The sequence below is a fragment of the Sciurus vulgaris genome (assembly GCF_902686455.1).
Source record: "Sciurus vulgaris genome assembly, chromosome: 1".
Classification (NCBI taxonomy): domain Eukaryota; kingdom Metazoa; phylum Chordata; class Mammalia; order Rodentia; family Sciuridae; genus Sciurus; species Sciurus vulgaris.
In genome coordinates, this window is record NC_136461.1 from 29,785,405 (window position 1) to 29,807,249 (window position 21,845).

The window sequence follows — 21,845 nt, forward strand, 5'->3', positions numbered from 1 at the left end:
TTAGGAATCGAATTCCTTATACTTCAATTATGCTCCTTTTGGACCCTTCCTACAGACCTACCTTTTGAGGTCTTCGATGCCTATTCTGAGCTGTTCTTGGGTTCAGATGCACTAATGGACTTGCTTCTTGTTGACACTTTTCTCTTCTTCTCACTATTCCTACCATAAGTAGTTACAATTTCTTCTTTCTCTGGCCTTTTGCTAAATCAGCTAGTTCCTTATCTGTCTGCTTTCCAGCTTGGCAAGCTTTGTGGACCTCTCTCAGATGCTGTTATTTTCTCTTTTTTCTCTTTTTAAGTTGAGGAAAAATTTTTAAAAAATTCTTTTTTTTTTGAGAGAGGGTCTTACTATGTTGTCCAGGCTGGACTTGAACTCAGGGCTCAAGTGATCCTCCTGTCTTAGCATACTAAGAAGCTGGGGCTACAGGCGTGCACCACTGTGACTGGCTTGACCCTATTTAAAAATTGAGGTAAAATTCATGTGATGTATCATTCACCCTTATAACCATTTAAAGGGCAATTCAGTATATAAGGTTAAGCACTGTCACTACTATAAATACAGAATATTTTCATCACTCCAAAAAAGAAACCCTGTACCCTGGCGACTACTTATTTCTGTCTGTCTCATAGATTTTTCAATTCTGGATATTTTATATAAAGAAATATCTGGGACTGGGGAGATAGCTCAGTTGGTAGAGTGCTTGCCTCAGAAGCACAAGGCCCTGGGTTTAATACCCAGCACCGCAAAAAAAAAAAAAAAAAAAAAAAAAAAAAAAAAATATATATATATATATATATGTATATGTATATATATATATATATATACACAATACATGACTTTTTGTTTGTCTTCTTTCATGAAGCATGTTTCCAAAAGTTCATCCATGTTTAGCATGATTCAGCATGTCATTCCTTTTATGGATGAATAATATTCACTGTATGGATTTGTCACATATTGTTTATCCATTCATCAATCAGTTGACATTTGAATTTTTCCCATGTTTTTGGCTATTATGAATAATGCTGATGCCAACATTAGTCTATATAAAGTTTTTTGAGGAGGGAGGTGTTGAGAATTGGCCTTGCATGCCACCACTCCCAGACCCTAGCGTACAAGTTTTATTTGAATATATGTCTTCAGTTCTCTTGTGTATGTACATAGTAGTGGAATTTCTGGGTCATACTAACTGTTTTTCACAGTGGCTGCAACATTTTATATTTCCACCAGAAATGTAGAAAGTCCCAATTTTTTCACATCCTTGCCAATGTTTGTTATTTTCAGGTTTGTTACTATTATTACTACTATAGCTATCTTTAATTGGTATGAAACCGTATCTCATGGTGATTTTGGTTTGCAATTCTCTAACAACTAATAATGCTGAACATTTTTTTGATGGTACTAGAGATTGAATCCAGGCCCTCATGCAAGCTAGGCAAGTACTTTACTGCTGAACTACATCTCCAACCCATTGAATATCTTTTCATGTACTTATTGACTATAAACATATCTTCTTTGGAGAAATGACTGTTCAAATACTTTGCTCATTTTTAAATTGAGCTGTCTTTTTGTTATCGAGTCGTAAGATTTCATTATAGACTGGATACTAGACCCTTATATTTTCTCCCATTCTTTGAATTGTCTTTTCACTTTATTATTAGTGTCCTTGGATATGCGAAAGGTTTTAATTTCAGTGAAATCCAATTTATCTATTTTTGAAAATTCACCTGTATTTATTACTCTTTAAAGCACAAAGTGACTTGGGTACTACATATCCATTCACAAGCTTGGCTGAGTTAGTTTTCAAATGGCTTTATAACACACCTATTTTTTTTTTTCTTCATTGCTTGTGAGTTTTAGTGTCATATCTAAGTAAACAATCCATTGCTATATCTAAGGTCATATGTTTTCTTCTAAGAATTTTATAGGTTCAGCTCTTATATTTAGGTCTTCAATCCATTTGAATTAATTTTCATTATGGTATGAGGTATTGGCCCAACTTCTATTTCTTTTTTTTTTTTTTTCTTTTCTCTTTTTTGGTGCTGGGGATTGAACCCAGGGCCTTGTGTGTGTACTATACCAACTGAGCTATATCCCCAGCCCCTCTATTTCTTTTTGTTCATGTGAGTTTAAACTTTTCCCCCCCAAGTATTGGGCCTTGCACACACTAAATAAGTGTTCTACCACTGGGTTACATCCTCAGTCAGTTTTATAATTTTATTTTAAGACAGGGTCTCACTAAGTTATCCAGGCTGGTCTTGAATTTGCATCCTCCTGCCTCAACCACCAGAATATTGTGTGCCACCTCACCCAGCTTGAACTTTTTTCCCCCCTTAATTTATTTGCTGTTTCTTGAATGGAATTTCAGGAATGAGTGGAGATCAATCCTCATATTTAGGCAGAAATCTGTTCTTTCTTTCAAACTGCCAACAATTCTTACTTTTGTTAGGCAGATTCCTGAGCCAGGTGGTTTGAGAGGGCTTTCTGGAGGAGGGAAATTTGATCTAAGCCTTAAAGATGTCTAGGATTCCAGCAGAAGTAAAGACCTGAAGGTGGGAGAGGATGAGAAAGGAGAATTGTGGGTGGGTGGGGGAAGGACCCTGCAGTCAGCACCAGAAGAATTTAAATAAAGTCTGGTTTCTCATCCCATGTCTGTGGCTCTGTTGCACCTGCTTGGGTTTCACTGCAAAGCAGTTCTTTCCTTGGGTTCTGAGGACTTTGCACCTCCCTCTGCAGTCAACCCAAAGAGGCCAGGCCCAGAGAGAGAAGAGCAACTTTCAAAAGTAAGAAGTGAGTTGAATAGAAAAGTTCCCTGTATGCAAGCTGTATCACATTCAACTGGCTTGTACAGACCCTCAGTTTTCTTATCTTTAAAGAGGTTCAGCCTATCTAGAAGCACTATTGAAGAATTAAACTGTTTGCAGTGTGTTCAGTACAATGCCTGGCCCAGAGGAGAGTTCCCAAAATGTCAGTGAATGTCAGTGGTCTGTCTTTCTTTCTTTCTTTCTTTCTTTCTTTCTTTCTTTCTTTTTTTTTTTTCTTCTCTTTCTTGGGAGATTTAAGGCAAACAGTCTAGTGGAGTTTTTTGTTTGTTTGTTATTGTACTGGGGATTGAACCCAGGGGCGCCCAACCACTAAGCCACATTCCCAACCCTTTTTATATTTTTTATTTAGAGACAAGGTCTCATTAAGTGGCTTAGGGCCTGGCTAAATTGCTGAAACTGGCTTTGAACTCATAATCCTCCTGCTTCCATCTCCCAAGTCACTGAGATTACAGGTGTGTGCCACTGTGCCTGGCTCAGTCTAGTAGAGTTCTAACCAAAACTGAATTCCTGGTTAAGGAGCTAGAACTGAAACTGGAAGCAGTGAATTGCAGGAGGTTTGTGAGGAAAGAGTGACACAGATGTACCTGTGCTTTGGAAGAATCATTTCCAGAAGAAAAGAGTCCAGGCGAAACGCAGAAGGGTGTGTCCTGAACCCCATCTGATTTGCTCCATTTTCTCTCCTGTGTGCCCAATACATGAATCGCTGCCATCAGCGTTTCCCCAGAGGGCTATGAATTGTGTGAGAGCTTAATCCCAACACAAACTGGCTCTTCCAGTTTGCCTTTTTAAAGAGAGACCGGATGGGGAAGGGTGGGGAAGGGCTAATGTCACCAGCCTGAGTTACCATATGGGGGATGAGATGGGTTTTTTGAGGCGCTTTAGAGATTTTGATAATGAATGAAGCCCAGTGGGGCCTCCTGGCACTGCCTATCACAGACACAATACCAAGTGCCTAGTGCCTGTGGACAATTTTTTTTTTTTTTTTTTGTACCAGGTATTGAACCCAGGGATGCTCAACCACTGAACCACATCCCCAACCCTTTTTTGTATTTTAGAGACAGGGTCTCACTGAGTTGCTTAGGGCCTTGCTAAATTGATGAGGCTGGCTTTGTATTTGCGATTCTCCTGCCTCAGCCTTCTGAGCTGGGAGGATTACAGATGTGTGCCACCAAACTCAGTGCCTGAGGACAACTGTGAAACTGTAAGGACTCTTCTTAATAAACTCTTGCCAGGAGTGATGATGAGCACCATCCACTCTGCTCTGAGTGCTGGACTCGGCACAGGTAGAGCAAGGCAATCACCTGGAAATGACTTTTTTGTCCACTAGAGGGAAACACAGGCTAGAGAGACTGGGAGCCCAGGAGGCCTGAGGCTGGAGGAAGCCAAGGAGCTGAAAGTCCCTAGGACTTGAGTGACCTAGGGTTAGTAGAGCTGTCCTGGAATTAGTTGGCTTTGGTGGGAGCTAGTTGTTGCCTTTTTAGGAATCATGTTGTTAGACATGATCATTAAAAATTAAGTTATGTAAACTTACACTTAAATCAACTAGATTAAAAACAGACTCCAAACTCATTTCCTAATTGTTTTTACTGTATTTTACTATATGTATCCATCTGTTACAGTGGAAGTAACTTAAAGTCATCAGCTTTGATAACTTAAAGTTGGCTATGCATAATATTTACTACATGGAAACCCAGAGATGCTACAAATCAGGGTTCCCTACCCCCACCCACATCCCCAGGGTTAAACACTGCCTAGGCCTTTTCCCACATCAGGTGTTGTGCAGAGGGCATGCGCTTTTGTTCCAAAAGTCTGACCAGAGACACTCGGAGATGTCCCTGTGGAAGAAGCAGACAGTGGCTATTAGGGGGGTCCCACTGCTGGAGCTTGGCTCAGCTCAGGCTTTGTGCCAGCTGCTCCCTCCTCCTGAAATCCTCTTGTGCTTCAGTGCTCAGGCATGCCTTTCTACTTGCCTAGGAAGGAAGTGAGCTTCTAGCTCTTGCAGCACTAGAACATGTTCCCCCATCAGAAAGGGAGCTTTCTGGCGCCAGAGAAAACCCCCACCTGGGTCTGTATCCCTGGGCCTGGCTCAAGTCCTTGGGATGAAATACTGGAGCAGCTACATAGAAAACTGCAGAACAAAAAGACATGGAAGCGGGATCTGGGCTGTACCACCTCTTAGTTGTGTGACTCGAGAAAGACACCTAAACAATTTGGAGAAATTGGGAGACTACTACTCATCCTACCCGGCTGATTAAATGAGATGATCCATGCAAAGCTCTCTGCTGTTTCAGTCACCTAAAAAGTATTCCCTAAAAAGTATTCCCTGATGTAGAAGCTCTTATCTTTGTGGAGGAAGGGGGATACTAAATTAAATCAGTTCCGAGTGTCTGACTACTATAACACTGTGTGTCAAGGAGGGAGATAGAGAATGGGGGTGGAGTGGGGGACCGGGTGGGAAGGACTAGGAGGTAACAACTCCATGATGGCACAGTTGGAAGATGTGCCCCAGTCACACAGCCAGGAAGCAGACCCTGGGACTGGACACCAGCCTTCTGGCCAGGATTCTTCTCAAAGTTCTGTGCCCAACAAGGGACGCCTTTTCCCTTACCATCCCCCGCACCTCGGCCTGGAGCCTGGGGGTGGGAGGGCCGGCAGTCGGGTCTGCAGCGCAGGAAGCAGCAGTCCAGGCTGTCCAACAGCCTCAAAGCAGCGGAAGGGAGGGAGCAGCCCGCACCTGCATTGTGCGAGCCCCGCTCCCCGCCGAGCAGCCAAGGACCCCCAGGAGCACGTTCTTGGCTGCGGCGACAGGCCAGGCTGGCGACTCTCAGGCGGGTATTAGCTGGACAAGAAGAGCGCTGTACTTTCATTGCCTCGTGCATTCACTCATTCAGGTACCCATCGGTTATTGGAGTTAGTGCAGAAAAACATGGTCTCAAGGATCTTCACAATTCGTGGCTCTGTGCAGACTGCAGGGTCGGAATCTTGGCTCCTCTACTTGACTCTCGGTGTAGCGTGGGCAAATTACTTAACCACTCTGGGCCTCAGCTGGTGAGTGCTGGATTAAATGAGTGGAGGTAGCTCTACTTCTTGGTGGAGTGGTAGATTAAATGAATTTTATGTGAAGCACTTAGAAATATGTCAGCAACTAGTGAGCATTAGTTAAAAGTAAGGTTTTTTAAAAATTATTTTTATTTATTTTAAAAAATATTTTTCTTTTTAGTTGTAGATGGACATAATACCTTTACTTTACTTATTCATTTTTATGCGGTGCTGAGGATTGAAACCCGTGCCTCACAAATGCCAGGCAAGCACTCTACCACTGAGTCACAACCCCAACCCTATTTTTATTTTTGCAAAATTACAAAAGACCATTATAGAAGATAAATTAGAGGGGTCCAAAGTTGCAAACTAGAGGCCTGAACAGTGGTTTTAAAAATTCTTTAACATTTAAAAGTCCTGCAGCTTCATCTGAAACTCAGATTTGGGCTTCTTTCGAAGATTGGAGATCTGAGAGACTGTTTTATAAGCTGTCATTGGTGTTATGCTAGAGGCAGTTTCTTTTTTTTAATATTGTATTTTCACATGCATTTTGCAAAGTGGTGTTAACTGGTCAAAAAATTCTTGCAATCTCCCTGTTGCAAAAGGCAAATTTATTTTAAAAGGCAGATTTTTTTTTTTTTTTAATTTGACTGGGATTCTTGATTGACTGATTTAAAACGTTGCCGTCTGAGACATCTTCTAATGAAAGATTTCATAAATGTGTCAGAATGGGGCAGCATATGCCACTGGAGTCCCCTGAACCAATAAAAAAAATTTGTAGGCCTGTGAGTTAGCACAGCAGGGCTAGAGGCCAGAAGGAGTTAGTGACAGGGTGTAAGAAGTGGCGATCTCATGTGGAAGTAGAGTGAAAAAGACAGGTGACGGGTGATGAGAAAGTAGGATTGCCTGGATAACAGGCTGAGAGAGGAGACAAGGCTGATTTTGGTTTTCTGTCCTGGGAGAATGAGTGGGAGGTGGACCCGTTCACTGACCTGAGGGTCCAGAGAAGGGTGTGTTTTAAGGTATATGGAGTATGAGAAACTGGGTCACCATGAGGAGATGGACGACACTCTGGTGCTCAGGAGAGGGACCTGGGCTTTGGGCCCTGGTGCTCATTCATACAAGGGCTTCAGATTCATCATTGGTAAGACATCGGGTGGGATGGGATGGGGTTGGTGGAGTGAGGCAGGGCCTGGGAAGTTGTAAAATCACCCCCTACAGTGTGTGCAAAGGGCCAGATTTTGCAGATCCTTTTATATTTAAGGGATTATGTTCATGGGGAGTTTGAAGGATGTTAAAGTAGAAGAGGAGGCTGAAACACTACTGAATCCAGCTCCTCCTCAAGTGGCCTTAGCTTCCATTCTGAAGGACTCCACCTCTCCCCAGTATCTCAGCACAGGTGGACTGAGGAACAGGCAAGGAGGAGGGAATCTGATTGGAGCTTACTGTAGTCAGATAATGGTGAGGTGGGGCAAGATCCTAGGCAAGTCAGGACTTCTAAGTGTTCTTCAGTAGCTCTTTCCTGCCCTCTAGGGCCACTTGGTGGGCCCCTAGGGGACTGCTGGGAAGGAAAGCTCAGAGGAAGGGGCCCTCTTGGGCCCCAGTGGCTGGAGAGGGAGCAAATAGGACACCCAGGACATTCTTCTCGGTTGTTGGGAGAATGAAGTTGGGAGGCCTGAGGTGCCCAGGACTGCCATGCTGACTCCCTCAGACTGCCCCAGGTGGGATATCAGGCTGGCTGTAGGCCAGGTACAGAGTCCTACCCCTGGTGGCCAGGAGGTATTGGGATCATCACTGAGGAAGGCCAGTATCTTGGCTTGGGAGCTAGAGATCTGGCACATCGACTTGTTATATGCCAGCCCTTATATGTATTTTGTCTTATTCTCATGGAAATCCTATGAGGACAACACAATTTCCTGTATTCTAAAGAAGAGGAAACGGGCTCAGAAAGCAGAAGGCACATAAGGATTCATAAATTCTGTAAGAAGCAGAGTTGGGAGGACAAGTCTGGAGCTCTGGCTCTGTCCTTTAGGTTTCTCCTGAGGTGGCCCCATTTTGGCAATGGCCTCTCAGCCTGCCTGACACTACCCTAGGTATCTTACTATCTTTTACCCTCTCCTTTACATTCCACCTCCCAACAGTCACCAAATCATGTCAGTCCTATCCCTTGCACCTGACCCCTTCCCTCCTTGCTTGGGTCACTCTCCCTTTGTGCTTTCTGCCCTGGCTATGACATCAGCCTCCGCTCTGGTTTCCCCACCCCCAGTTCCTACTCCACATCAGCAGCCAGAGGGCTCTTGTACAACACAAGTCTGATCGCGTCACTGTCCTCTTACCTCCTGACAATGATATCCCCTTGCCTTCAGGATAAAGTTCAATTCCTGAGCAGGTCACCAAATTCTGTGGGTTCTCATGGCCAACCTCAGCAGCTCATGCCCACTGCCCTGCTGCACACTCTAGCCAGACAGAAAGCTTGGCCATCTTCCTCTGAAGGCCCTAGCCTGGGACTTTGCTCCCACCACCACCACCAGCTCTGCCCGTCACACTCTTACCTATGTCTGCTAACTGAAGTACTGGCCACCTTTTAAGCCTAGCTCTATGCAGGGCCCTTTTGCCAGAGCCTAATGGCCTTGGATTGAAATGCTTTGTGTGGGGCTGGGGTTGTAGCTCAATGGTAGAGCTCTTGCCTAGCACTTGTGAGGCACTGGGTTTGATCCTCAGCACTGCATGAAAATAAATAAATAAAATAAAGGTGTTGTGTCCATCTACAACTAAAACATTAAAAATAATAAAGTACTTTGCGTGCCTGTCTCCCGTATGCAGTGTGAACTTCTGTGTCCCACCCTTTCTGCCCAGCATTGTAGATGACATTCTGGAGAGTTCTGTACATGTGTGGTGGGAGCGCCTTCCTCCATCCCCACCCTTTCCCTCCTGGCTCTGGGTCTGGGTTCAGCCCCTTGTCCTACCCTGGATCTGCTCCAGCAGTGGTGGCAACTCTAGGTGTAGCTCCTTATTCAGCTCTAACTCTAATTCTAGTTCTGACCTGCCTCAAACTTTAGCTCTAACTCCTGGCCTGCTGCCAGCTTTGACTCAGTATCCCAGACTCATGTGGGCTTAGCCTATGGCACTGGGATCAAATTCATGATGAATCCAACTGTTTCCCTCTCTTCTGATTCTCATTTTCATTCTTGCCAGAAGTTTGCTGTCTCTGTGCTTCCAATCAGAGGGAGAGAGGGAAAGCAGAAGAAACCTAGGACAGAAGCCCAGACAGCCTGGGGTCATCACGCCTGTCTGGAGCCACCTTGCTGCAGCATCCAGTCCCATCTCAGGGCACTCATCAGTGATGTGGGAACCAAGAGTCCTGGGTTCAAAGCAAGACCCCCCATTGACTGTCTCTGAGGCTTCACACACCTCTTTGGGCCTGTTCTCTCGTTTTGTAAAATAGGGATAACAGTTGACGTGCGAGCCACATGAAACAAGGCTGCAGAGCTCTGGTTGCAGTGCCTAGCACAGCGGTAACTACCCAGGGGACCTTTCTCTTCACCCTTTCCCAGGTCCATTGAGTCAGCCCTGTATACCTCACAGCGTCTGTTGCATAAGGCGCTGCCACCATGACATTGGTGGACATGGCACAACTTTGCTTCCAGTTTGCTGGCTGGGACTATTGTCCCTAGGGCATTTTGGGCAGTGGGGCAGAGCTGAAGTATTGTACTGGATCTCCTGTCCAGAACTCCATGTGCCTGATATCTGGACAAACGTCAGTTCATAGGGCAGTGGGGGAAAGGTCAACCTCCGTTTTTTGCTGTGGGATGAACAGATGTGTTTGGGTTGAGGTGATAGGGTGCTTCCTTCTCTCTTCTAACAGCCTTACTAAGTCTCTGTTTCATCACAAAAGGTAAAGATTCCTATGGATAAGAACCCTTAGGGACCTTACTCCCCAACATAGGACCAAACATCAGTGGAGGTCTGTGTGTGATGTGTGAGTGTGTGGCTATGGATGGGCATGTGCAAGGCATACATATGGCATGGCATGCTGTGAATACAGGCATGTTAGAAAACCACGTGCATACTGTGTGTATGTGTGGGTCTCTGTGATGTGGGTCATGGGAGGGCTCTGCCTGTATGCAGCATGTGTGTTGTGACTTGTGTGAGAAGGACTGTATATGTAGAGAAAGACAAGGAACTGGGTATGTGGTATAAGCAATTTATGTTGTGGGTCTGTATGTGATATGTGTCTTGTGGGAGTGGGCAGGGGGCACTGTGAGCTGAAGAGCTGTTAGGCAGTGGGCAGTTGCTGGAGCATTTGGGATTCCCTGCTGAACTCTGATGTGGCCTGGACCAAGGTCATTTTTCACTCTGTTCCTGCAGGAACACAGAAGGACAGTGGGGGCTAAGCTGAGGGGATCAGGGGATTGAATTAATTTCTCCAGAGAGTTGGACACCCCACACCCAGCTGGCTGCCCTGCCCTGATGTCTGTGAATACGTCAGGGGAATAAACACGACCTTTGGAAGTCCTGCAATGTGTCTGGACAGGAGGCCTCACAGCTGGTGGTTCATGTGGGTTCTGTACCCCACAAATGCCCTGCCAGTGACCAGCAACTGAGGCTACTGGGGCTGATGGCCTTGCGGTGACTGCCCTGTCCTAGGTTCTTACCTCAGCACTTTAGCCCAGCTGTACAACTTCCAGAGCCTCCTTGCCAATGGGACTTGGCCCAACTGCAAATCCACATCCCCCAGAACTCAAGGACTGTGAGAGGGGAGAGTTTAGGGACTTCTAGGACCAACCTGCATCCAGGTTGCTGATCTCTGAAGGAACCTGACTCAGAATGACACTTTAAACAGTGTGATCCCATCTACCTCCTGCCAGGTCAGGATACATACTGCATTCTGCAAAAACCCTGGACCACGTGCATTTCCCACAATGCCCTCTGCAACCTGCTACCCAAATACTCCTCTCTACCTGGTTAACTCAGGTCATCTCTCAACATTCAGGTTAAGTGTCAGCTTATCAGGATGCTTTCTGAGGCTAAAACTGCTCATTGTCAGCTAATATTCATTATGGGGCTTGGCCTTAGCTGCAGAGGTCTGATTTTTAGATGCACCTATGGTGGACCTGGCACAAAAAGCTTATTTTCCAGAATTCCTTGCAGTTAGGTGTGGCTATGTGACTAAGTGCTAGTCAACAGCTTGTAGGCAGAAGTGTTTTGTACGACTTCCAGGAGCTGTTTTTAAAACTGTTTTTAAAGGAATAGCGTGCCATTTTTCACCCTTTCCTCCTTTGGGCTGTCTGGAATGCAGACATGATGATGAGAGTTTGAGCAACTCTGTTGGATAATGAGGTAGAAGCAGCATATTAAGAACAACAAAGATGGGGCTGGGGTTGTGGCTCAGTGGTAGAGTGTTTGCCTGGCATGTGTGACACCCTGGGTTCAATGATTAGCACTGCATATAAATAAATAAATAAATAAATAAATAAATAAATAAACAAACAAACAAATAAACAAATAAATAAATAAAATAAAGATCCACTGACAACTAAAAAAAAAAAAAAGAACAACAAAGAATGGTACTGTACTGCAATAAGATGGAAAGCACAAGGAGCTCTGATGATCATGGATCCACCATCTGGATTAGTAATTTTCAGACTTCTAACCAGTTATCATGACTGTGATTTGGAACTTTTCGTCACCCACAACCAAATCTGGTCTAATGGATACACTTTCCTTGGATTAACTATCTTTTCTCTGGTTCCTTCAGTTCTCTCTGCAAACACACTATATTCAACTAGTTGCTTGCTTTATCTGTTCACTAGACTGCGCTCACAAGGGCAGGGTCTATGTCATCTTCCAAACACAGTATCTAAAAACTAAAAAATGTTACTTGTGTGAATAAATGAGTGAAATACACATTCAGTTATCCAGATATGGATGAGACTATAGATTTGGGGTTATTAGTATAAATGTCAATAAAGTGGTGGGAAAGGATGGGATGAAGAGAAGAGAGGACTAAAGGAGGAGGTCCCCTGAACTTGATATCATTTAAGGTCAAGTTTAGGAGAAAATGTCCTAGAATAAGGCTGAAAACAAAACAAAACAAAACTGCACAAACCTCAGCAAGCTGGCAAGGACCAGGCTGAGGTTGCAGAGCAGAGGAGCTCTGAGACCACATACAAACACATGGTTTCCTCCAGTCACATGTAGTGACTTAGGATAGGAGCAGAGAAAAAAATCATTCAGGTGTGACCCAGGATGAGGGTAGAGAAAGGTGTTGGTAAGAGGCATGCCAGTGAAATCAGGTGCAGTAGTATACACCTGTAATTCCTGGGAGGCCAAGGCAGGAGGATCACAAATTGGAGATCAATCTCTGCAACTTAGTAAAAAATTTTGAGACAAGTCTCACCAGTCCTTTCAAAACAGGACCCAAATATGTATTTCAGTGGTAGAGTTCCCCTTAGTTCAATCCCCAGTACCGGAAAATGAATAAATAAAAGAAAGAAGGAAAGAAAAAAGAGTGAAAGTAGGAGGGCTGCTAGAATGGGAAAAGATGGTAGAGGGACGGGAAGACCCAATGGGGTTGGAAAAAGGTGATGTAGGAGGGAATACAGACATGAGTAAGGTAAGTATTTGACTTTTGACTATTTTTAAGGGTATAACTATGTCCAGCATGCCTAGGATAAAATTAAGTTTACCAAGTAGTGTTTTTTCTGGCTTTGCAGGAACTTAGATTCCTCCTAGAGAGTACTGAGAATCCCAGGGTCTTCTTCCAGATGCACACAGAATTAGTTCATGAGGCCCTCTCCCACTCAAGACCGCAGTGTACCCACCCAGGGTACTGCCACTGGCAAAACTCAAAGCAGGCCTGATGTGACTGTTTGCATTAAGAACAACACTGCCCAAAGTCAAGAGCACTCATTTTGAGGGAAGAAGTGATTAACGGCTCAGGATTCTAGAATCAGAAGATCTGGGTTTTCATTCTGGCTCTGCATAGTCCACTAGCTCTGTGACCTTGAGCATGTTGATTAACTTCTCTCAGCTTCAGTTTCCTGAACTGCAGAGAGGAGGATAACAAAGAACCCTTCACTGGGTAGTTGCAAAGTTCAAATGAGAAAATGCACACAAACCCCTTAGCATGACCTGGATATAGAGCAAGTGGGTAACAGATGTTGGTGATTCTGACTTGTGTTATCGTCCTTGTGTTCATTAACTCATTTAACAAAAAGCTCTAGGCATTCCCTCACATATACCCAGTGTGACAGCCAAAATGTATTTCCTGCTATTTCCCAACACTTCACATGTTGGCTTTATACATGTGGTTTGCTCTTTATGGATTGCCCTTCACTCCTTGGCTGGCAAACTTGAAATGTGAGCCTCAATTAACGCCTGATCTTCTCAAGGCACTTGCCCTCAGGCTGAGGATGTAGCTCAGTGATAGAGTGCTTATCTAGCATGCAGGAGACACCGGTTCAATTCCCAGCACCAAAATAAATAAATGAAACAAGAATCAAGGCACTTGCCTGGATTCTCCAGCCTGGATCAGATGCCTCCTCTGGGTTCCCATATGCCCACGGCTATCTCATTGCACAACTCTGAAGGAAGGACCAATCATATGGACCCCCAGCATTGTGCAACGTGACAGCTTTGCTCATTATCTTTCTTGGTTCCCTCTATCATGGTTTTATCACACGCTTACTGTAATGATTTATTTAACCTTTACCTTCCCTCAGACTCTGAACTCCTTGAGGACTCTGGCTGACACATAGTCAGGGTGTAGTGAATGCTGTCTTGAGTGGAGGGATCCTGGCCTAGTTCTTGCATCCTGGGGCTCCTAGGCTGGCTAGGGAGACAGAATGAACCACCAGAAAATGTGTCAAGAAGTAAGCATCACCAGAGGTTCACAGCCCTGAGATTTTTTGAAGACAAACAGACTTGCAAGGGGCAATTCAGTGGTCAGTGGGAGGCTGGTACAAGGACAGAAGAATGAGATACTTATAAAACCAAAGGCCCCCACACTTCTGGAATGCTCTACTTAGCATTCCAGCTCCCTGTCCCACAATTTGCACCTGGTCTAAAATGAAGGAAGTAATTGGTTTAAAGATCTCACAGAGGTGGGAGGGGGGAAGCTGAGGTTGTGGCTCAGCGGTAGAGCACTTGCCCAGCATGTGTGAGGCACTGGGTTTGATTCTCAATACATGTAAGTAATAAGATAAAGGTCCATCAACAACTAAAAAAAGATTTTAAAAGGTCTCACAGGGAACCACCTGCGCTAATGCTCTTTGTCAGGCCTATTTTTATATGCATGGTAGGCAGGAGTATAGCATGGAAGTAGGAGGATGTAACCAGAGGGTCTCACTTTGCTCTAAAATATCATTTGAGGCTTAGAGGCTTAGCTCAATTTTAGAGCACTTCCCTAGTATGTGCAAGGCCCTGAGTTCAATCTCCAACACTGCAGAAAAGGGGGAAAAAAATTTTTTTTGAGCATTAGTACTACCATAGGGAAGGAACAGATTATATATAGGGCATTTAGAAAAGGGCTCTCTTCCTCGATGTGGATTTAGACTATTTTTGCTGAGAATAAACACTTTTGTAGGTGTGTGTGTGTGTGTGTGTGTGTGTGTGTGTATGCATGTGTGTGTCTTATGCATGTGTGTGTGTTTGATCTGCTTTTAACCACCCCATTGTCATCCCTGTTTTCTCCAAAAGTCCAAGTCAGAACAATGAGGAGGAGGCATAGCTTGTCACTTCTCACTGATATAAAGACTTTAAAGGGGCAAGACCTCAAAAATCAAAATGGCCACACCTCCCCCAGGCTGTTGGCTGAAGCCTATTTCCCTATGTTCTCCTGCTGTGATACTATTCTAGACTAAGTAACTCAGACTTTGGAAAATATTCGACTGTTTCTTATCCTGTTGATCCTGTCCCATGTGGCTTGTGGGGGTGAGGTTTCCTGCAAACCTGATGGAGGTTTTGCCTGTGGGGAAATGAAAAGGTGGTTTCTTTTGGGGTGTGTAGGGAAAAAGGATCCGAGACAGGGGAAAAAAATTAGGAACAAAGTGAACTCATAAGGGGACGTCCTGTGAAACAGTTTAACAGATTTCGATTGTCTTCCCCTTGTGTAGTTATGTGACAGGTACAATTTGGGATTATTTCTTCTAGTTGTATTTCCCTACAGGAATTCCTGCCCTTCAGTGAAGTTCACTGCATTTACATGGACCTCAGGTTTCTGGTGCTGGCAGGGAAGTTGTTGGGGGAGACTACAAAGGAGGTTAGCTTGCTCCAGGCCAGATCTGGGTAGATTGATGGGCAGGAAGAAGCATCAGACTCTGCTCAAGACCAAAAGAGTGAGGAATCCTGCTGGGCAGGATGCCCTGAAGCAGAGGTAGGGGAGAGGAAGGGGACCTTGAAGGGAATAAAATATGGAGTGGTCCATTGGAATAGAGGAGGCAGTCAGGGTAAGCAATGTGGATCCAGCAGAGGTTCAGGTGAGCCCAGCAATGGGTCCTTCTGGGGATGGAGAACTTCAAGCCCCAGGGCAGGACAAAGTCTCAGTGAAAGGTAAAGGAGGTGAGGGAGAGCATCCCTTAGATGCAGTCCCAGGCCCTGGGTACTGCCTCCCTTCCACCATGTGCCACAGGAAGCCAGGCTATGGGCTGCAACTAGGCTTCCTTACTGCTCTCTGCTTGGTGGAAAGGTTCTGGTAACAAGCAGGATGGTCTTTGGCTACCTGAGGAAACTCCCACTTGTCACCTGCCCTATCCTTCACCTCCCACTTCTCCCTAGTGATCAAGGAAGTCCTTGGGCAGCTGGAGGAACCTACTACCTACCACTTTTCCTTGGGTCTGCTCTCCTAGGAGGAGAAAATGTTGACAGTCTCCAGGAAGAGAAGTAGGGTAAAGGGAGGCTCCAGAAGCTGTGACTGTCCTCTGTGATACCCTCCCATTCAACATAAGCCCAGAATTCTGAATTCGGAGGACAAAGAATGCAGCTTACTCCTTAAGGTTTAGAACCCAGCTCAGCTCAAAGACACCAAAAGCTCAAAGCCATTCCAGTGCATATAACACAGTCTATAACTTAGAACTCAGAGCCCAGGACAGCCCAACCCTAATCCAAAGTTCAGAGCCCAGAACCCAGACAGAACTCAGAGCACAACTCAGTCCAGGCCCAAAGTTCAGCCTATGCCAAAGAAAAGAATCAGAACTTAGAGCCAAGTCCAGACTTAAAACTCAGCTCATAGAGTCAGGGCCCAGAATTCAGACCAAAGTTAAGCTCAAAATCTAGAGCCCAAGGCAGCCCAGAGTCCAGCTCAGAAACTACCCCAAAGCCTAGAACTTAACATAGCTCCAGAACTCAGAATCCAGTTTAACAGTCAATGTGGCCTAGAACTCTACACCCAGTCCAGTAGTTTCTTGCTGATCTTTCTGGGGGTAGCCTCAAAAGAAGAGGCCAAGGCCATAAGCAGAAGAGAGGGAATTTCAGATCCCATCCCTTCTAGTAGGAGGAGACAAGGAGCTGATGTTTGGGGAAGGGGGATCAGTGGTAGGGCAGATGGTTTTCCTACTCCTAGTTTGGACTGTCCAATCATGGGAATTCAGAGCCCAGGCAAAACAGCCTGGGGCTTGCTCTGCTAGGGTAGCCCATCAGAATCCTAAAGGGACAGAAAGCAAAGTTCTGCTGCTGTTAACTTGCTGTGTGGCCTTAGGTAAGTCCTTTCCCTTCTCTGGTCTCACTGCTCCCAGAAAGGATATTAGAATATCCTTTATTTAGACCTACAGACCCAGAAACAGAGGAAGGGACTATTATAATCTCTTCATCCAGTTATTCTTTAATCCATCATTTATTTATTTATTTATTTAAAAATATTTTTTATTTGTAGGTGAACATATTACCTTCATTTTATTTCTATGTGGTGATGAGGATCGAACCCAGGGCCTCACATATGCGAGGTGAGCACGCTTCCACTGAGCCAGAACCCCAGCCTTCCATCATTTATTGAACAAAATAATAGCTAATTTTAGAGAGGGGGATAAAATGGTCAGATTTTTTTTTTTTTTTTTTTTTTTTCCCCAAAAAGTCACCTGAGATTGGATCAGACCAGTGAGGGTTCAGGGACTGAAGATGATGAATGGCAATGTTACCTTAGAAAGCACAGATGTAGTCATTACACTGCTATGCTCAGTCCCTTCCGTGGCTCCCACTCTCTTTAGGATGAGGATGCAATGCCTCCATCTTAATCTCACAGTACTGATTCTCATCCACCAAAAGCCCCACCAGCCCTGGCTGCTCACTGGTCTAACACACACCTTCTTCTTCACACCTGCATGCCTCTGGTGCTCCCTTCGCCCTGGGCATACACCCTTGCTTATTTCAGGGACTCCTGCTCACCTGATAGGGCCTGGCTCCACCATCACCTCCTCTATGGAGCCTTCTTAGACCTCTGCCCCTCAAACAGAATCTGGTGTTCCCAATTCTGCTTAAGTGATAATCTCAGAGCATGGCAAGAAATTTGTTTTCTTGGTATCTGTTAATCAAAGACATACATCCTGCCAATCAGGGAAAGGATTACAAAAAAAAGAAGAAACTATCATCTGTTTTGCACATAAACATCATCTCACCAGATCCTCAGGATAACACCATAAGGCATTGCTACAAATCAGATAGATGATGCTCAGAGAAGTTGTGACCTGCCCAAAGTCACACAGGTAACCAGAGACAGAACTGGATTCAAACTCCGACAAGCTGGACTCTAGGTCCCAGTTATGCCATTATCTCTTGTTCTCAATCAGCATGAGATCACAGCATTATCATGAGAAGCTGGAGGCGCTGACTTGACACAGTGGGGCTGGGACACAGAATTCACATAGTACTAGGTTGCCTGATTTGTGTGTGTGTGTGTGTGTGTGCATATGGATAAAAAGGAAGCCCAAAGTAGAGGCAGGACTCTAGGAGGTATCCAAGGAAGGTTTTGCACCTGTTGAACTGACCCGTGTCTAGACTCTTCCAACTCTCAGAGGGTCAAGGCCAGTAGACCAAGGCAGGGCTTCCTTGCAGGAACATAGTATGAGCAGGAGGAGGGCAGAGTTTTGGCCAGCTAGAAAGGGAGAGGCATTGCTCAGACATTAGTCCCTGCCCTCTCCTCCAAGGCCAGGCTTTATCTGGGCTCTTGCTCAAGGAACTTGTTCCCTGATGTAAGGTATCCTGAGGCCACCTAGTAGTGTGGTTGAGCTACTAGGCCTTCCTGCGTGTTGCACCATGGCCTCAGAAGCGTGGCTCTTTGAGCCAAAACTGATATCATTCAACTTCTTCCACTCCATCATTCTTACATCTTCTTAGCAGTCTGAGAAAGGGCTCTCTTTTTTCTGGGGAAAAGGACCGTGAACTTGAAAAAGACTAAGATTGAAAGACCCTAAGACACTGATTGGTGGGGGGCAGTGTGTGTGGAGGGGCATGAGCTGTCCCAAAGAATCTCTGGGCACTCTCCATACCCCTGATCTCTGAGAGAACTGGGGCTCAGAAGTCAGACCCATCACCCAGCTCAAAGCCAGAAGAGGAGGCCTCCCTGTGGCATGGTCTCTGGCCTCCTGAGATCAGATGGGTCAGTCCTGAGGCCTCTCCTGCTTCACAATTACCCAACCAGTATCCAGGCAGGAACTGGCAGCCTCAAGTGACTTCAAGGGCCCTCAGATACTTCCTCCCCAAAGAACCTCTCTTGGGACCCTGCTGCCCTACCTCCTTCCCACAGGGCAAACAAAGGGACAAGACGGGGAATAGGCCGAGGCATTGCCATCACAGCAGCTATTCCAGGAAGCCCTTGCTGTGGGCCTGCCCAACCCTTATCTCTTCAACTTGTCCATTCTCTTGGAGCACCACCACCTGGGATGTAAATTTGTTCATGGTTGCTGAGACATGCATGTTTCAAGGCATGGGCTTGGTTCCTTTTCTACAGAAGACAGGGTGGTAGGTCTGTCAGGTAGCGACTAAAAAGATCTTACCGCTGGATAACAGATCAAAAGCTACTCCACCTGGCAACTATGGCAATCCACCAACAACTTTCACTCAGCAACAATATCCTAGCACCAACTCCCCAACAGCTCTACCAGGTAATCCTGTCCTGGCATCAGCCCACTGTACTAGAAATACCACCTTGAGTCACCAGACATAAGTCTAACCCCTAATCATTTACAAGCAAATTTCCTTCCCTCTGGCCTGAGTGGTCTTACTTGATGAATTTTCGTCCAAATAATGATAATAATAACAATAAACAACATTTTTAAGTGCTTACTGCATGTCAGGCACACTGAGTGTTCCACTTACTTCTCATGCCAACTCTAGGCGATAGGTATAGTTATTATCCCTATTTGGCAGGTGGGGAAACTGAGGCTAAGAGAGATTCATTATTTGCCCAAGAGTAAAATACAATGATGAAGATGGGGTCTGAAGCCAGGTAATCATCTCTGGGATCTTTGCACCTAACACTGCTTCTCTGCCTTCCAGGAAGCTCATGGGGCCCAGTAGCCTCCCCAGTGGCCCTCTGAGGAGTGCGCTAGAGCATGTTGCGAAGGCTACTAGGTGGGCTTTTATGCCCTGTAAGGGAGCAGACAGGTGGAGAGCACCCAGGGGAGATTTGCAGTTCATTTGTTCTTGGCTATGAGGATGAACTAGGCCCAGAAATTATAAGGATGGCCGGGAGGGTGTCCCACCACAAAGTGGGGAGCTGTTTGCCTCTCAGGGAGAAGCTCTCACTGCTGTGCTAGATGGAGAATATGTTACTGCACAGAATGGGCCCAGGTTTCTGCTCCAGGCTCTTGAGGTTAACCAAGCTGGAGAGAATGCCTACTATGGACTTGAGCCTCAACAAAACCTGTTGGGTTCCAAGCCTGATGGTATGGGGGTAAGCAGGTGGAAGAGAATGCCTACAGGCCCAATGTGTCGTGTCATCAGGACTGTAGGCACCTGGAGGACAACCGCCAAGCTCATCGTAAGAAAAAGGGGGCTGGCTTGAGGTTTGTAAAATACAATCCCTACTTCTCCTCTCCTATAGAATGGGACCACTCCCCAGGGGTGTTTTAAGAGGTAAATAAGATGATCTACATAAGGCAAAATTACTTAGCACAATGCTGGCCCAGCATACAGAGGGTGCTTGATAACTGAGAGCTATTGAATTAACAGTGCCCTGATTTAGTTAATGGAGAATGAGTATTTCTAGTGGTGTGTACGCGGCTCTATTCTGACCAATATGAAACGTGGAGTTGAAGTTGCAAGGGGCATACTAGATCTAAATTTGGAGTGAGAAAACACTGGGCAATAGAGCCAGCATTCAAAACAGTTTCCACAGCCTGGAATAAGCAAGATGACATTGTTCTACTCTGAGCTTGACGACATTACACAAAGTAGAGGATGGGGGAGAGACCTAACTTGACCCCAGCTCCGGTGAAAAGGATCTGAATGATTTAGTTGACCACAACCTGATGGGAACTAATCATGGGAGAGAAAGGCTCTGAAGCCCAGCAGTCTTAGGCTGCATTAACAATGTGTCGTGTCCAGACTGGGGGAAATAATAGGCCTATTGTGCTGGCCTAGTCAGGCCATATCTGGAATCTTGCGTTGCTACACTGACAGACTGGAATCAGGCCAGGAGGGGGACCAGCCCAGCCTTAGCTCCCAGGCACTAGTGCTAAATGCTTCCAGTGCATTTTCTTGTTTCATCCCCTAAACAATCCTATTAGGTTCTGTTAAAGTCCCCACCTTACACACTGGGAGGTTAACCAAGTTATCCAGGATCAACCACAGAGCTAGTGCAGGAGGAAACTGAGGCTTTTCCAAATGGGCACCTCTTGTGCTTGCACCTGAGATGTGAACATTCATTCACTTCACACATATGTGTTAATATCCTACAGTGCACCAGGGGCTTCAAACTAGTTAGTGGGATATAGAAGTGAAAAAGATGTAATTCCTTTTCACTACATCATGATCTAACAGTGGAATCCAAATCACTTATGAAATGGTGTGATTCTACAGGAACGGAGATTTTAGGCCAGAAGGGTTCATTAGCATCCACCTTGGCCATCTCAAGCCCATAGAAAGAATGGGAGACAGAACAGTGTCACCCAGCTCTGGGTGGAATCGCGGGGGCCTGTCCATGCCCTTTTCATGGTGTTCAAGTGCTTCACTTTCACTCACTTTTGCTCAACAATGACCAAGAACTGTGTGCCCAAATGGGGTCTACTAGGGCACAGAAGGCAGCTTAGTGTGGCCATCCTGGGATTTCATCTCTCCTCCTCCCTGTAACCAGAGAGAGAAAGGAAGAAAGGAAGGAAGGAAGGAAGGAAGGAAGGAAGGAAGGAAGGAAGGAAAGAAAGAAAGAAAGAAAGAAAGAAAGAAAGAAAGAAAGAAAGAAAGAAAGAAAGAAAGAAAATAACAAAACAAAACCAAACAAACAAAACCAGTCTGATAAAAAGAACCATAGGAACATGGGTGAGTGGTCTTTCAGAGTTCAGCAGTTCCATCACTAATCAGAACTGGCCTCCTCTGGGTCTCCTGAGTATCTGGGGAGAGAATGGGGTGATACTGGCAGAGCTGGAAGAAAAAGACTTCTTTTCTGGCATCTGTGCCTGGTCTCTGTACTAGATAACGTCCTCCCATCTTCTTTCAAAGGTCTTACCACTCTACATTCTTTCTGAAAACCTATCCTGATAGTTTCAAGCCAGAGTGTGTCTGTAGCTTTGTATCTCCCAGGGCTTCTTGTTGGGAAGGCCCACGTACCCCATTCAGCCTTCTGTAATTATGCTTAAAGGAACAGAATAGGGCTATTAAGAGCAAAGACAAATCAGACAAAACCTTCCAGGCCTGGCTCTGCCATGTAACAGCTGTTCCCCTTCTCTGAATCTCCCTTTCCTCGGCTGTAAAATGGGGATAATAATAGTACCACCCTCATATGGTGGTTGTGAGGGCTGAATGAGATCATGTTAAGTGTGGAGGAAGCTATCCATA

At 45.4% G+C, this 21,845-nt stretch overlaps 1 protein-coding gene across 2 annotated transcripts in view; it reads right to left on the reverse strand.

Annotated features, from left to right (window-relative positions):
- The window catches only part of MYCL (MYCL proto-oncogene, bHLH transcription factor), a 37,328-nt gene that overhangs the window by 15,035 nt on the left and 448 nt on the right, over positions 1-21,845 (reverse strand). Inside the window, exons 1-2 of one of the 2 annotated variants that reach the window (XM_079113652.1) lie at positions 17,241-21,127; positions 13,576-13,695 (exon numbers count right to left, since the gene is read on the reverse strand). The gene's annotated coding sequence lies outside the window, so the exon portion shown is untranslated. Of the gene's footprint in view, positions 1-13,575; positions 13,696-17,240; positions 21,128-21,845 lie in introns of those variants that run through there. The other variant, XM_079113651.1, reaches the window with a different exon arrangement.